Source organism: Canis lupus, chromosome 14 (genome assembly GCF_003254725.2).
Source record: "Canis lupus dingo isolate Sandy chromosome 14, ASM325472v2, whole genome shotgun sequence".
NCBI lineage: Eukaryota > Metazoa > Chordata > Mammalia > Carnivora > Canidae > Canis > Canis lupus.
This window is the reverse complement of record NC_064256.1, coordinates 6,795,112-6,809,474: the sequence shown is the minus strand read 5'-3', so window position 1 is coordinate 6,809,474 and position 14,363 is coordinate 6,795,112.

Below are 14,363 nucleotides of genomic sequence, written 5' to 3'. Positions count from 1 at the left end.
GGGGTCTCTTTAAAGAATTGATTTCCACAGTCCCTAAAGTGATCCCTCGGCAGTAAATCTCCTGCCACCGGGCTCTCTGCTCCATGAATGATTTAGCGCCTCGGAGGGGTTGGAACAGTCTTCCTGTGCACTCGGAGGCCTGAAGCTGTGACATCACCATCCCTGCTGCTGATGGATGGTCTCTTCTGCTCTAATGGGAAGAGAGTGCACAGGGCCGTCTGGGAGGGGGTAGGGCCATGGAAGTAAGTACCCATCTGGCTCCATAGACTTCTGGTTTGGGGGTCTTCCTGATGGACCAGCCAGCTAATTGCCCTCCAAGGTACCTAGAGAAAGGGCCTGAGTCCATCTCTCTGTCCTCAGCCCAGAGGGGCCAGGCTCATTTCAGAGTGGGGTTTGTCTTTCCAATTCCTCAAGTATTCCAGAGAGAGGAACTATCCATACCAAGTGGCCTCTTGCCCTTCTCTGACTTTACAACATACGTACACTCATACACGTGTGCACCTATGTGGGTGTACACACATGTCCACTTTCTCACGAGCGCCCTCAGGAAGTTCATCCTTACGTCCCACCTAAATCTTTTCTGCTACCAGTGAAGGCTGTTTTTCTCTGAATCCATCTGGAACCAAAGGAGAACAGCTGCTTGTTATCTGCCATATGCTAATCCCCCAAGCACCCGTGGTGAATGATGACCTGGTCTTGATCCCACCTTGCCCTCATCTCCCTCCCAACTTCTTTCATCTAAGCTTCAGGGGCCCCAGTCCTCCCAGGTCCACCAGCAAAAACATTGCCTTTTTTCTCTGAAGGAGAATCCATAGGGTCTCAACTTCTTCAGGTGGAGAGCAGGCAGAGAAGACGGCACCTGAAAGGGAGAGCCCCTCAACCCGACTCTAGCAACCTTGACCCCAGCTGACCCACCTCCTTGGGAGAGGTAGAACTTGAAGTACCACCTCCTGCTTCCAAGTCGCTTCCCCATTGGCCAGTCCTGCCGTCAATCATTACGTGGAGGTTTGGTTCGGTTTTTATTCTGAGACTGATACCAGGCTTGCAACTGGCCTGCCACCAGGATCCCATATGTATTAGCAAAGACCCCAAGGACTGCAATGAAGAAGGGATAAGTCTTTAGTTTTGTTTTGCTTGGACAACTGTGTTGAGCTATAATTTACATCCAGTAACATTTTTTTTTTAAAGATTTTATTTATTTATTCATGAGAGACACACAGAGAGAGGCAGAGACACAGGCAGAGGGAGAAGCAGGCTCCATGCAGGGAACCCGATGTGGGACTGGATCCCAGGATGGCGGGATCACGCCCTGAGCCAAAGGCAGACGCTCCACCGCTGCACCACCCAGGCATCCCTACATCCAATAAAATTAATCAATTTTTAGCCTACAATTAGATGAGCTTTGACAAATATACACCCATTTCACCATCACCACAACATTTCCACCACCCCTAAACTTTTCCTCATGCCCCGTCCAGGTCAGTCTCCTTTCCCCGCCATCCTACCAACCACCTACCTCATCTCCCCTCTAGCCCCTGGAAACTACTGATCTGCTTTCTGTCACATGGTTTTGTTTTCTCAGAATTTCATACAAATGTAATCATATAGTATGTAACCTTTTGAACCTGGCTGCTTTTGCTCAGCATAATGCCTCTGAGATTCACCCAAGTTCTGTGTATTAATAGTTCACTCCTTTTTATCACTGAGTCGTATTTTGCTGTATGGATGTACCATAGTTTGTTTATCCATCCCCACCCCACCCCTTAGTTGGTTGACATGGAAGTTGTTTCCAGTGTTCAGCTATGATCAACAAGGTTCCTAGGAACATTGGTGTACTAGTCTCTTTGTGAACATATTCCCATCAGAGTTTGTGATAGCGAATGTTTAACAACCAGCTCTCTGGGTAGGAGAGAGCCCTGATTTGCAGCATTTGCTGGTTTCAGGGGTATACATACTCTCCCAAGGGCAATTTGAAGCTTTCGAAGTGCCACTACTGATTTCCATTCCCCTTGTCTAGTGAGAGAAATGAGAGATTCAGTTGCTCCACATCCCTACCAACACTTGATATGCTGCCAGCCTTTTTAATTTTAGCATTCTATGCAGGGTGTGTAGCTACATCTTCCTGTGGGTTAAGTTGCTATTGCGTTGGTGACTTACGATGATGAGTATCTTTTCATGTGCTTGTGTACCTGGCTGGGTAAGTTTTTGGGTTTTTCTGTTTCGTTTTGTTTTTTAAAGTAGGCTCCATGCCCAACTTGGGGCTTGAACTCTCCACCCTCAAATCGAGAGTCATGTGCTCTACCGACTGAGCCAGCCAGGCGGCCCTAGATGAGTGAGTTTCGAGAGGGTTAGGAGAAGGGCCTGGCTCTGGAGTGTTATGGGGAAACGTCGTGGAGTGGGTGTCACAATAAAGGGCTCCGGGCACCTGGTAGCCACCATGGAAACTTGGGGCACCCAGGGCTAAGGGTCGGCCCAGAAAGCAAGCAGCCTTGACTGAGGCCCACAGATAGATCATACTTTCCAGAGTTCTTCCTGAACACATTCATTTCCCCCTCAGATCTCAGTGGTGTAGGAAGATCTGAGGCTGTATGCGAGTGTGCATTTCTCAGGTTCACTCAGGACACTTGGCGGACAAAAGCTCAGCCTCGGTCTGCTCACTTCCAGTTGTGACGATGCCACTTCGGAGTTTACAAAAAGCTTTCCCACAGTTTACCTCATCGGGTTCTCAGGACAAGCCAATCATTCTACTAGAGGGAAACTGAGTTTCTGGGGACTGAGTGACTTGTTCAAGCCCTACTGTCCATGAGTGGCAGAGGCCAGACTTGTACCCTAGTTTCTTGGCTCTCTGGCTTCACTATTTGTCCTTGAGAGGCTCATCTGCCCTCAACTTGCGTTAGGATCCAAGGAATCCCCTCTATCCTTAGTTCTAGGAGAAGCCACCGTAGGAGCTTCCCCAGGCCACCTGCCTTGGGCTCAGCCAGTCCCAGCTAGTTCAAGCTCAGGAACCTTTAAAGAACCGTTTTCTCAGTTGATAGAGCATGTGATTCTTGATCTCAGGGTTGTGAGTTCAAGCCCCATGTTGACTTAAAAAAAATTTTTTTTAGGGATCCCTGGGTGGCGCAGTGGTTTGGCGCCTGCCTTTGGCCCAGGGCGCGATCCTGGAGACCCAGGATCGAGTCCCACGTCGGGCTCCCAGTGCATGGAGCCTGCTTCTCCCTCTGCCTATGTCTCTGCCTCTCTTTCTCTCTCTGTGTGACTATCATAAATAAATAAAAATTAAAAAAAAATTTTTTTTTAGTATTAAAAAATAAAAACTATTTTCTTGGGGCAGCTGGCTGGCTCAGTTGACAGAGCCTGCTACTCTTGATCTTAGGGTCCTGAGTTCAAGCACCACATTGAGTTAAAAAAAAATGTTGAAAAAGAAAAAAAGAACCATTTCCTTATCATGGTGGCTTTGACTTTGCCTGAAGACCCCCGGATGCCTTGCTTCAGGTTGTCCTCAGTCATGAGATTAGAAAAACAGGATATGCCTCCTGTAGGCTCTGCTCACATTAGCTGCCCCTTCCATTTTCTTCAGGAAAATCCAGACACAGATTCTTTGTGTCTCTGTGTTTGTTCCTCACCTACAGGTTCAGACTGTCCCCCACTCCATTGTCCAAGAGCTCTGACGTTAACAGCACCTTTCTGGCACATAGTAGGCACTTGTTAAAATGTGTTAAATAAATGAATGGCATTTGTTAATGAACACGGCTTCTATTCCCATGCTGTAATTAATAAAAATCCCAGAAGGAGGGAGATTACATTTACTGAGTGGGTGCTTTATATTCCTCACCACAACTGTGTGAGACTGTGGTTATCTTTTTTTTTTTTTTTTAAGATTTTATTTATTTGCTCATGAGAGACACACAGAGAGAGAGAGAGAGACAGAGACACAGGCAGAGGGAGAAGCAGGCTCCATGCAAGGAGCCCGATGTGGGACTAGATCCTGGATCTCCAGGATCATACCCCAGGCTGCAGGCGGCGCTAAACCGCTGCACCACCGGGGCTGCCCAAGACTGTGGTTATCATGCCTACTTTTATGGATGAGAAGACCGAGGCTTACTAGGTTGAATAATTTGGCCACTCGGTTAAGATGGGGTGGAGCCGGGACTCAGACTGAGTCTGAGGGTCCTGCTGATCTGTATCCATTGTATGTGAGGAGATTGAGTGCTGGTGTCCTTGGATGGGCCCTTTGGCCTCCAGTGGGCAGTGAGCAGCCTGAGATCCTGAGCTCCAGACAGGCCCTAGCCCCATCTGGCCAAATATGCAAGTGAAGGTCAGTTAAATGCCAGTCACAAAAATGAATTTCAAACTGTCCTCTACAGTTATGTCTTTAAATCCAGCATCAAAAAAAAAAAAAAAATAAGTCCAGCATCAGCCACAGCCTCAGAGATCACCGCTGTGCTCCAAAGAATAAAGTCCAGTGGAGGCACCTGGGAAGCTCGGTGGTTGAGCTTCTGCCTTCGGCTCAGGTCATGATCCTGGGGTCCTGGGATCGAGTCCCACATTTGGCTCCCCATGCAGAGCCTGCTTCTCCCTCTACCTATGTTTCTGCCTCTCTCTGTTGTGTGTCTCTCATGAATAAATAAATACAACCTTAAAAAAAAAGAATAAAATCCAGGAGACTTTATGTCCATTTTGAAATCAAACAGGTCAGCCCCAGATATCTCAGGCTGAGCAGGCCTCGGGCCACACTCAGAGGCCATTTACAGCCTGTGGCTTCAGCTGGCTGAAGCCACCAGAGGCCTGACTATCAGTATCTGAGTTCCCTACCACTACCTCTTGGGAGGCGGAGATGGTGGGCATTGTGGGGATGATAATGCTACTCCATTAATGTCCAACTTCCTGAAAACCACTGAGATACATTTCATTTATGCACTTGTTTATTTGAGACCTGCTTCCAGAAGGAGCAGACAACGAAAGACCATCTACATAAGAGCTGTTCACAGAAAACAAAAAACAAAAAAACAAAAAACCTAAAAGAGCAAAACCCCCAGAGAGGTGGGGTGTAACAATCCACAGAACCACTAGCTACTGCAGCAAAGGGCCTAAGCGCTCTTCAGGTGCTGACCTCAGGGATACAGGGAGCCCTTACTATATGCATTTCAGAAAACAGGTGAAGGTGGCCTTTTGGTGTGTGGGGGCCTTCCCTGCAGCAGCTCACACTTTTCCTCCCCCTGAATGTCCAGGGGACCTGAGGGGCCCAGGTCCCCGCCAAAGGACAGACCTGAGCTTATGTCACATGGGATTATCTTGCAAGACACACAGGTTCCAGCCAAGGTGTCTGGTGTGAATGTGGTTTGGGGTGGGGTGCTGAAGCCAGATGGTTGGGCGTCTGAGCAGCTCCATGTGCTCTGCTGGAACCCTGACCCTCTGCCCTGGAGCCCACTGTCAGGAGTGCGATGGCCTAGTTCAGCTGAGACCAGCTCCCAGCCTGAAAGGGACAGGGCACGAACTAGGGCCCCGGCCCAGGTGGCCAGCTCCCCTTCCTGGAGCCCTGAGCAAGAGTGAACAGCAGCAGTGATACCCCAGGGCACCAGGAGGAGCCTATCATCTTTCTCTTTCCTCCACAGCCCATTCCATGGGGGCTGGAGGGGAGGGCCAAGGAGGCTGGTGAAAAGCCACCTGAGGCTCCTTTTCAATGAAGCCATCCATGTACAGGATAGAGTTACTTGTATCAAGTACATGAGACTTTTAATCCACTTTGTAATCAAACAGGACATCACTCTGGGCTGCTAGGAGCCTGACATGACAGCATATTTCCACCCACTTCACAGGTGGGGAAACTGAGATACAGCAGAGAATGAGAAGTAATCCACTCAAGCCAGCACACCTTTGCAGAGGCCAGGGCCTGCATGGCTTAGGAGCTTCTGCTATCTTTCCAGTTTCCAGAGGCCCTTTTAATGTGAACTGGGATCTATCAAGACTTGGGGGAGAGGAGAGGGTTGGAGGCAAATACAAATATTTCATCATCCAAGCATGCCTATAGACTTGAGTCTGTGTCCGCCAAAGCTAGGTTCCTTCTCCAGGTAGCAACCCAGATTGGCTGAAGAATTAGCTACACGTTGCCCTATGGTTCCTAATTCTGCCTCCAGCCAAGACAGTTTCCATTCTGGTTGGAGCTCTACTCTCTCTCTCTGTAGCACTCTGGGCTAGTCTCTTACACAGGCCTCAGGTTCTGCATCTACAAAAACAGGGGAATGCTGGTGGCTCCATCTGGTCTGGAGTGGCTGCGCACCTTGAATGAGACATAGGTGGGAAGAGAGCTGTGCTACATAGAAAATGCTAGCCACTCCATGAGGGCCAGCAGCCTGTCAGGGTCAGAGCCCAGAATGGTGAGATGTGAAGATGTCACACGACTGGGAGGAGCCCCTTCCTGGCTGTGTGAAGAGGGGTGCCCTCTGAGTGGCCTCAGCAGGTGAGGTCCGAGGTCTGGGGTTGCCAGATGAAACAAAGGATGCCACTCAGATTGGAATTTTAGTAAAACGAAATCATTTTATACTAAAGTGTGTCCTGAATATTGCATTGGACATACTCATATTTTAAAAGTCCTTTTGTTTTATTTTTTAAAGATTTTATTTATCTATTCATGAGAGACACACAGAGAGAGGCAGAGATATAGGCAGAGGCAGAAGCAGGCTCCATGCAGGGAGTCGATGTGGGACTGGATCCTGGGACTCCAGGATCACGACCTGAGCCAAAGGCAGAGCCATCCAGGTGTCCCTTAAAAAGTCACACACACCCCCAGCCCCTTGCTGATGACCCAGCAGGTGTCCTCCTGTGCTCTGCATGAGTCTCTGAATCCTTCTGTTGCCTGCTCTTGTGCTCCCACCCTTGGCAGTTTGGGCAGGCCCTCCTTGGGGGAGGCCCCTGCCACCCCACAGGTGACACCAGTCAGCAGGACTAAGAATGCTGGTGCTGAGGACTCAGATCCATGCCCCACAGGACCAGCATGCACAGCCATGAAGGCGAGACCCCTGAGGGTGAGGGGAGAGTAGGCGATTAGGCCCTGTTCCCTAATCCTCCGGCCATGGCCCTTCCCACCCAGGTCTCTTGGGAGACATTTCTTCACCTGGGAATGGGCTGCGGCCTCCCCAAAAGGCAATTGGGACATTCCCTCTATTAGGAGTGGTCACTATCCTCTTTACCAGGGAAGGGGAGGCCTGTCCACAGCGGGGCACCCAGGCCCCACCCACGGGCAGTGGGGCTGGCTGGGCCTCAGAGCAGGGGCCTCCCTGGGGTCCTGTGCCACCCAGGGGCCCCACTGAGCAGCAGCACGATGGAGCCCCCTACCAACTACCTTCGTACCTCCAGGAAAGGAGCTAACACCTGGCTGGGGCAGAACAGGCCTGGAGAAGGGAGCTGAGGCCCACCTGCAGCGGGGAGCATCTGCTGGCCTTCCTGGCTAGTGGGAAGGTTCCTAACCTCTGTGAGCCTATTTCCTCATCTACCTCGTGGGAACAACAGGCTTAATGTCGATGATTTATGCAGAGCTTTGAGCACAGTGCTGGGAAATGGGAGACGAGCAATACATGTTTCTTCTCTGTCTTTGTGGGTCAGGAGCCACCTCCAGTATCTTATTACCTAATAATTAGCCACAGGGGAAGGGAAGCCCTTGGCAGACAGGACTGCCAGGCAACCTCAGAGGGTCCTGCAGACCCCCTCCAACTACTGGAAGTGTTGAGTGTGGGAACAGAGGGGGTTTGCCTCCCAGCCACAGGAAGCCTTGTTCTATGGCCCAAGGAGGCATCTCTCTTCTGGGCTTGAGTCTGGAGCCCAGGACACACAGCTGCCTTAGGGACAGGAGCCCAGGAGATGGAGACCCTCCTCACTGGGAGGGTAACATTACCTGAGTGGCAGAGAAGCCATGGAAAGAGGGGAGAGGAGGGGCCAGGCCTACTCATGTCTGTGTGCCATGGCTGTGCCAAATTTGTTTGGATACTTTGGATTTTTACTTTTCTTTTCTCTCTCTCTCTTTTTTTTTAAAGATTTATTTATTTATTTATTTATTTATTTATTTATTTATTTATTTATTTATTTATTTATGATAGACAGAGAGAGAAAGAGAGAGGCAGAGACACAGGAGGAGGGAGAAGCAGGCTCCATGCTGGGAGCCCAACGTGGGACTCGATCCCGGGACTCCAGGATCGCGCCCTGGGCCAAAGGCAGGCGCTAAACCGCTGAGCCACCCAGAGATCCCTTCTTTTTTCTCTTTTAAAAAAAGATTTTATTGGGGATCCCTGGGTGGCGCAGCGGTCTGGCGCCTGCCTTTGGCCCAGGGCGCGATCCTGGAGACCCGGGATCGGATCCCACGTCGGGCTCCCGGTGCATGGAGCCTGCTTCTCCCTCTGCCTGTGTCTCTGCCTCTCTCTCTCTCTCTCTCTGTGACTATCACAAATAAATAAAAATTAAAAAAAAATTAAAAAAAAAAAAAAGATTTTATTTATTTATTTGAGACAGAGGAATCCAGAGAGAGAGAGAGAGAGAGCATGAGCAGGGGGAGAGGAAGAGGGAAGAGAAGGAGACTCCCCACTGAGCTGGGAGCCCCACGTGGGGCTCGATCCCAGGACTTTGAGATCATGACCTGAGCCAAAGATAGACGCCCAACCATCTGAGCCAACCTGGTGCCTCTCTAATTTTTCAAGATTTCATTTTTTAGGGGACGCCTGGGTGGCTCAGCAGTTGAGTGTCTGCGTTCAACCCAGGTCATGATCCCGGAGTTCCAGGATCATGTACCACATCGAAGTCCCGGCAGGGAGCTACTGCTCCCTCTGCTTGTGTCTCTGCCTCTCTCTCTATGTCTCTCATGAATAAATAAATAAAATCTTTAAAAATATATAAAATAAAATCTTAAAAAAGATTTCATTTTTTTTTATTTGAGAGAGAGAGCATGAGAGGAAGGGAGGGCCCGAGGGACAAGCAGACTCCTGCTAAGTGGGAAGCACGATGTGGGGCTCAATCCTGGGACCCCAGGCTCATGACCTGAGCTAAAGGCAGATGCTCAACCACTGAACCACCCGGAGGCCCCTCTAATTTTCTTTTAAAACTAATGTTTGGGGATCCCTGGGTGGCTCAGCGGTTTGGCACCTGCCTTTGACCCAGGGCGCGATCCTGGGGTCCCGGGATCGAGTCCCACGTGAGGCTCCTGGCGTGGAGCCTGCTTCTCCCTCTGCCTGTGTCTCTGCACCTCTCTCTCTCTATGTCTATCATGAATTGGGATCCCTGGGTGGCGCAGCGGTTTGGCGCCTGCCTTTGGCCCAGGGCCCGATCCTGGAGACCCGGGATCGAATCCCACATCAGGCTCCCTGCATGGAGCCTGCTTCTCCCTCTGCCTATGTCTCTGCCTCTCTCTCTCTCTCTGTGTGACTATCATAAATAAATTAAAAAACAAAAAAACAAAGGTTTATGTCTATCATGAATAAATATTTAAAAAACAAAACAAATGTTTGGTGCTCCCCTCATCACAGAAATAATCCTGAGACTGCAGAGTGAGAAGACCAAGCAGACAACACAAAACCCTGAAAGCCACTGACCACCACCCACTGTAGGCTTTTCCAGTCTTTTTCCCCATGTGCATTTTGTTTTAATAAAACATAAGAGCATTTTGTATATACTGTTTTGTATCATCTTTCACTGAATTATCTTTTCTCATTTGGGAATATTATATCCTCTGATAGTTAATAACTGCAGTATTTCATTCTATGGTTATTCCTTTATTTTTCAAGCCCATCTTAAGGGCATTTGGGTAATTTCCAATTTCCCACTATAATACAAATTCAGATTTTAAAAAATATTTTATTTATTCATTATTTTTTTTAGAGATTTTATTTATTTATTCATGAGAGACACAGAGAGAGAGAGAGGCAGAGACACAGGCAGAGGGAGAAACAGGCTCCATGCAGGGAGCCCGATGTGGGACTTGATCCCGGGACTCCAGGATCACACCCTGGCCAAAGGCAGGCACTAAACTGCTGAGCCACACAGGGGTCCCCCCATATTCATTATTTATTAAAGATTTATTTATTATTCTGCGTCCCACAGATTTTTTTAAAGATTTATTTATTCCTGAAAGACACAGAGAAAGAGGCAGAAACATAGGCAAAGGGAGAAGAAGGCTTCCCGCAGGGAGCCCAATGTGGGACTCAATCCTGAATCCTGTGAGCCAAAGCCAGACACTCAACCACCAAGCCACCCAGGTGCCCAAATTCAGATTTTTTTAAAAGGATATATTTCAAAAAGTGGTATCTCTAGGTCAAAGAACACCAATTTTAAAACATTAATTAAAAAAAATTTTTTTTTAAGTCAACTCTTCCTGAAATGTGGAGCTCAAACTCACAACCCTGAGATCAAGAGTCTCATGCTCCACTATTGGTTCATATTATGGAAGCCACACACATGCACATATGCCTTGTCAAAAATTCCAACAAGCAGGTGGTATATGCAGTAGGCGCGCTGGGCCCTCGGTGATCCTGACAGCATTCCCTGGACTCCCCCATCATCCATCCACATGTGCAACAGCACCCCAGATGCTACGACAATGGGCAGGGCTGAGGGACAGGTCTTGTTTCCCTGTCCTCAGTTCCCAGGACCATCTTCCTCCTTCCTCAGGGGCCCGGGGGCCCTGGGAGCATAGAAATCTAGACAATTCAGTATCAATGCCTGGGAAATCAGGGTTGTGTGGCCACCACCTGGGCTGCCTCCTCCTTCTTCCCCAGTGCTGGGGCTCAGAGCATTTGTCCCTCTCCTGAGGCCGGGGACAGGCAAGGGGGCCCAGCGCGAAGGCAGGACCAACCAACTTGGGCTGGGGATGGGTGGTGGGTGAGGGTCAGTGGATTATCATGGGGTGGGGCCAGGACCCAGGAGGTGCTGTCGAGACAGACTCCAAATCCAGTGATCGTCCACCAGCCTTATCGTAGACATTAGAGGGGAGACTGATCCGCCTCTGGGCTCCTTCCCTCCCTCCATCTATTCACATGGCTCCATTTTTACCCATCGTCCTTGGGATTTCCAAGAAAGATCTCCTTTAAGGAAAAGCTTCGGGATCCCTGGGTGGCGCAGTGGTTTAGCGCCTGCCTTTGGCCCAGGGCGCCATCCTGGAGACCCGGGATCGAGTCCCACGTCGGGCTCCCGGTGCATGGAGCCTGCTTCTCCCTCTGCCTATGTCTCTGCCTCTCTCTCTCTCTCTCTCTCTCTCTCTCTCTATCAAAAAAAAAAAAAAATTTTTTTTTAAAAAGGAAAAGCTTCCAGGCTCTAATGCTAAGAAAAAGTTAGGAAAAATGACGACTGGTTTGATTTCCCCCCTCCCCTCACCCCCATTTACAGATGAGGACACGGAGACTGGGTGTCAGGAGTGACCTGGCCAAGCTAACACCAGGTTAGTAAAATGCAGGGATGGTGTCCACTCTCCAGGTGTTTCGAAACCTCCACCTGCAGGAAGGTTGTTAGCACTTGTACCACCTCAAATCGCCCCCTACTTCTCATCTGCCATTCCAGGCTTCCAGGCCTCTCCTGAAGGGTTAGGGATTGGCAGTGCATTTTCCTGTGCTCTCAGGGGCTGTTCTGACCAACACCCTTCCTGGGCAGCAGCCCCCAGATCCAGCCTTCCTGCCTCAGCTTTGCCCATGCGGACTCATGTGCCCCCATGCCTTCTGGCCCACCCGCTTCCTCCTGGAAGCCTTCCCTGACCCCCAGCTGGAAGGGCTTTCCCCCTCCTGTAGTGCCTGGGTCACAGCACTCTTCTTCAAGGCTGGAAGAGGCCCCCTCTTCCAGGGGTCGGGGTCTGGGACTTGAGGCCTGTTTGGTGGGAACTCACTTGTCTGGGTGGGAGGGAAATAAAGCCATAGAGCGTCTGGGGGTGGAGAATGTCCCATGTGCTTCTGTCAGCACTGAAGGGCTTGGCATAAAGAAAGCAGCTGCCAGGGCCAAAGGTGGAGGATGGACTAGAGCAGGAGGGGAGGAGTTGGCTAGAAATCCCAGAGGAGGCTCGTGTGGGCCTGGGCAGAGGGAGTACCCACGGCTTTGTGGAAGGAGGGCTTCCAGAACGAACTAGGGTCCACGTCCAGGCATCCCAGGCTGGACACATCGGGTTCAAATCCGGCTTTTCCATGACTGGCCGTGAGTGGATGGCCAGGCAGTGTGGTGCTGTGGTGACAAGGGCAAGGGCAGTCTCGGGCTCAGATGGCTCCAGTTCAAACTAGCCCATGTCCTGGCTGGCTGGCCTCGTGCAAGGCGCCCTATTTCCTGACCTACGCCCGGGAGATAACAAGAGCTTAAGAAGCCAGATGGAGCAAAGGGTAGGAAGTGTAGGGGACCCCTCGGGGCCTGTGAGCTCAGCCCAGGTCTCTCTACATCTGGTTTCCTTACCCGAGGGAGCTGGGGACAGCAGCATGCACCTTGCAGGGCTCCTGGTGGAGCTGTCCTGGGGGCATCCTAGAGGCCTGCCATCCGGATCCGCGGGATGTCCTGCATCCCCCCAGTCAAGGGAAGGCCCTGGGGTGTGTGGAACCAGCAGGGACATCCCGGCGGTGCACCTGCTGAACGAGAGGAGCCGGTGCGTGGCGGGGGGGGGGGGGGAGAGGGGGCCCGCGTGGGCAGCCTCCGGGAGCTGACTGTTTAGAGTTCAGGTTATCTCTGTTTACCGCTGAGAGAACACAAAGCTGAACTCGGGTATTAACTGCCCACCTGCTTCCAACATTAATTTGCTCATCCAGGGTTCCAGCCAATGGCGCCAGCAATAAAGGAAATTGCTTTTGAAGTTGACAGAGGCTGAGATCAGAGCTCTAAGACTGGCCCTATTGCCTCCAAGTGGCAGCTGGGTCCCTCCCCTGCCGCCTGCCCCCCAAAACCGAGGGCTTGAGGTTGTCACCATGGAGCTGGATCAGGGCCTTCGATCCTGATATGTGTTTTTTACCCAAAGACCCTCTGCCTGTGTCTCCCAGCCCAGCAGCCGGCCAACTGCCAGGCCTCCAGCATGAGAGCCTTCAAGAGGTACCAGCAGGACTTCCTGATGACAGGCATCTCGAATGATGAGGAAGGATGTGGCATCTCCTGCCGAGGTCTTTGGGAAGGGCTCTCAGGCCCTGGGAATCAGAATTGAACAAGGGAGTCTTCCTGGCTAGGGCACCCACTGGTCTGCATGATGCCCCCATGACCCAAGTAGTGAGATTCACTAAGGTAGTCCTCCCTCAAGGGGCTGCTCTGCTGCACTCCCACCTTCCTAGGTGGGGAGACCTCGGGACATGGATCATCACCCCAATACCTCCCAGGGCCATCCCTCAAACTCTTGTTCCTGACACACCAGGCCAGAGGGTGGGTAACTGTCTGGAGGGGTGCTGGACTTTCCTTGCAGGCCACATCAGCTTCCTTCCAACTTCTAGGGCATGTGATGATTGTTACTACCACTCACTACATCACTTAGGATGTGGGGGCTAAACGCTTCACAGCAACAGCCCACTTTGCTCCCCAAACAACTGCCCTCAAGGTGGGCACTCTTATCATCTTCTTTTCTTAGAGAGCTGTGGTTCTGGGGGTCACTCTGGAAGGTGGTCTGCCCACTTTGTTTAGGTTCTCCAGGAATCAGCTCCTGCCCCACTTGCAGCCTCCAGCTGGGAGAGAGATCCTTGGCTCTGCTCAGTCTGGTCCTGGGTCTCCCTCCTCCTTCAGCCCCACCTTGGACTGGTTCTTTTTTTCTTTTTCTTTTCTTTTCTTTATTTATTTTTAAAGATTTTATTTATTTATTCATGAGAGAGAGAGAGAGGCAGAGACACAGGCAGAGGGAGAAGCAGGCTCCATGCAGGGAGCCTGACGTGGGACTCGATCCCTGGTCTCCAGGATCATACCCTGGGCCCAAGGTGGCACTAAACCGCTGAGCCACCCAGGCTGCCCCTTCTTTTAGTTTTAAATAGGCTCCACGCCCAACATGGGGCTTGAACTCACAACCCTGAGATGAAGAATCACGTGCTCTACCTACTTAAACTAGCCAGGTGCTCCTGGACGGCACATGCACATGTGTGCCCGGCACCCTGGAAGCCCCCAGGGATGTGGAGGCAGGAGGAGGGGCTGCTCCCAGCCTTCAGGAGGCTCAGGGACTAGAAGGCAAAGGGGGTACCCAGAGCTTTGCAGGGTCTAGACTCCACCTCTCTGCCCGGCCCACCCCACCCCAGCCCTGCCTCACTGCCATCCCCCCTCTGCATCGCACCACCAGCTTCCAGAGGCTGAGAGGACAGCACCCTCCTTGATGGAACAGAACTCTGACTTGCCAATGCTTGGCCTGGGAGGGGGCTTCTGGAAGGTCAGGACCCATGACCCATGATGCTGGCTGTACT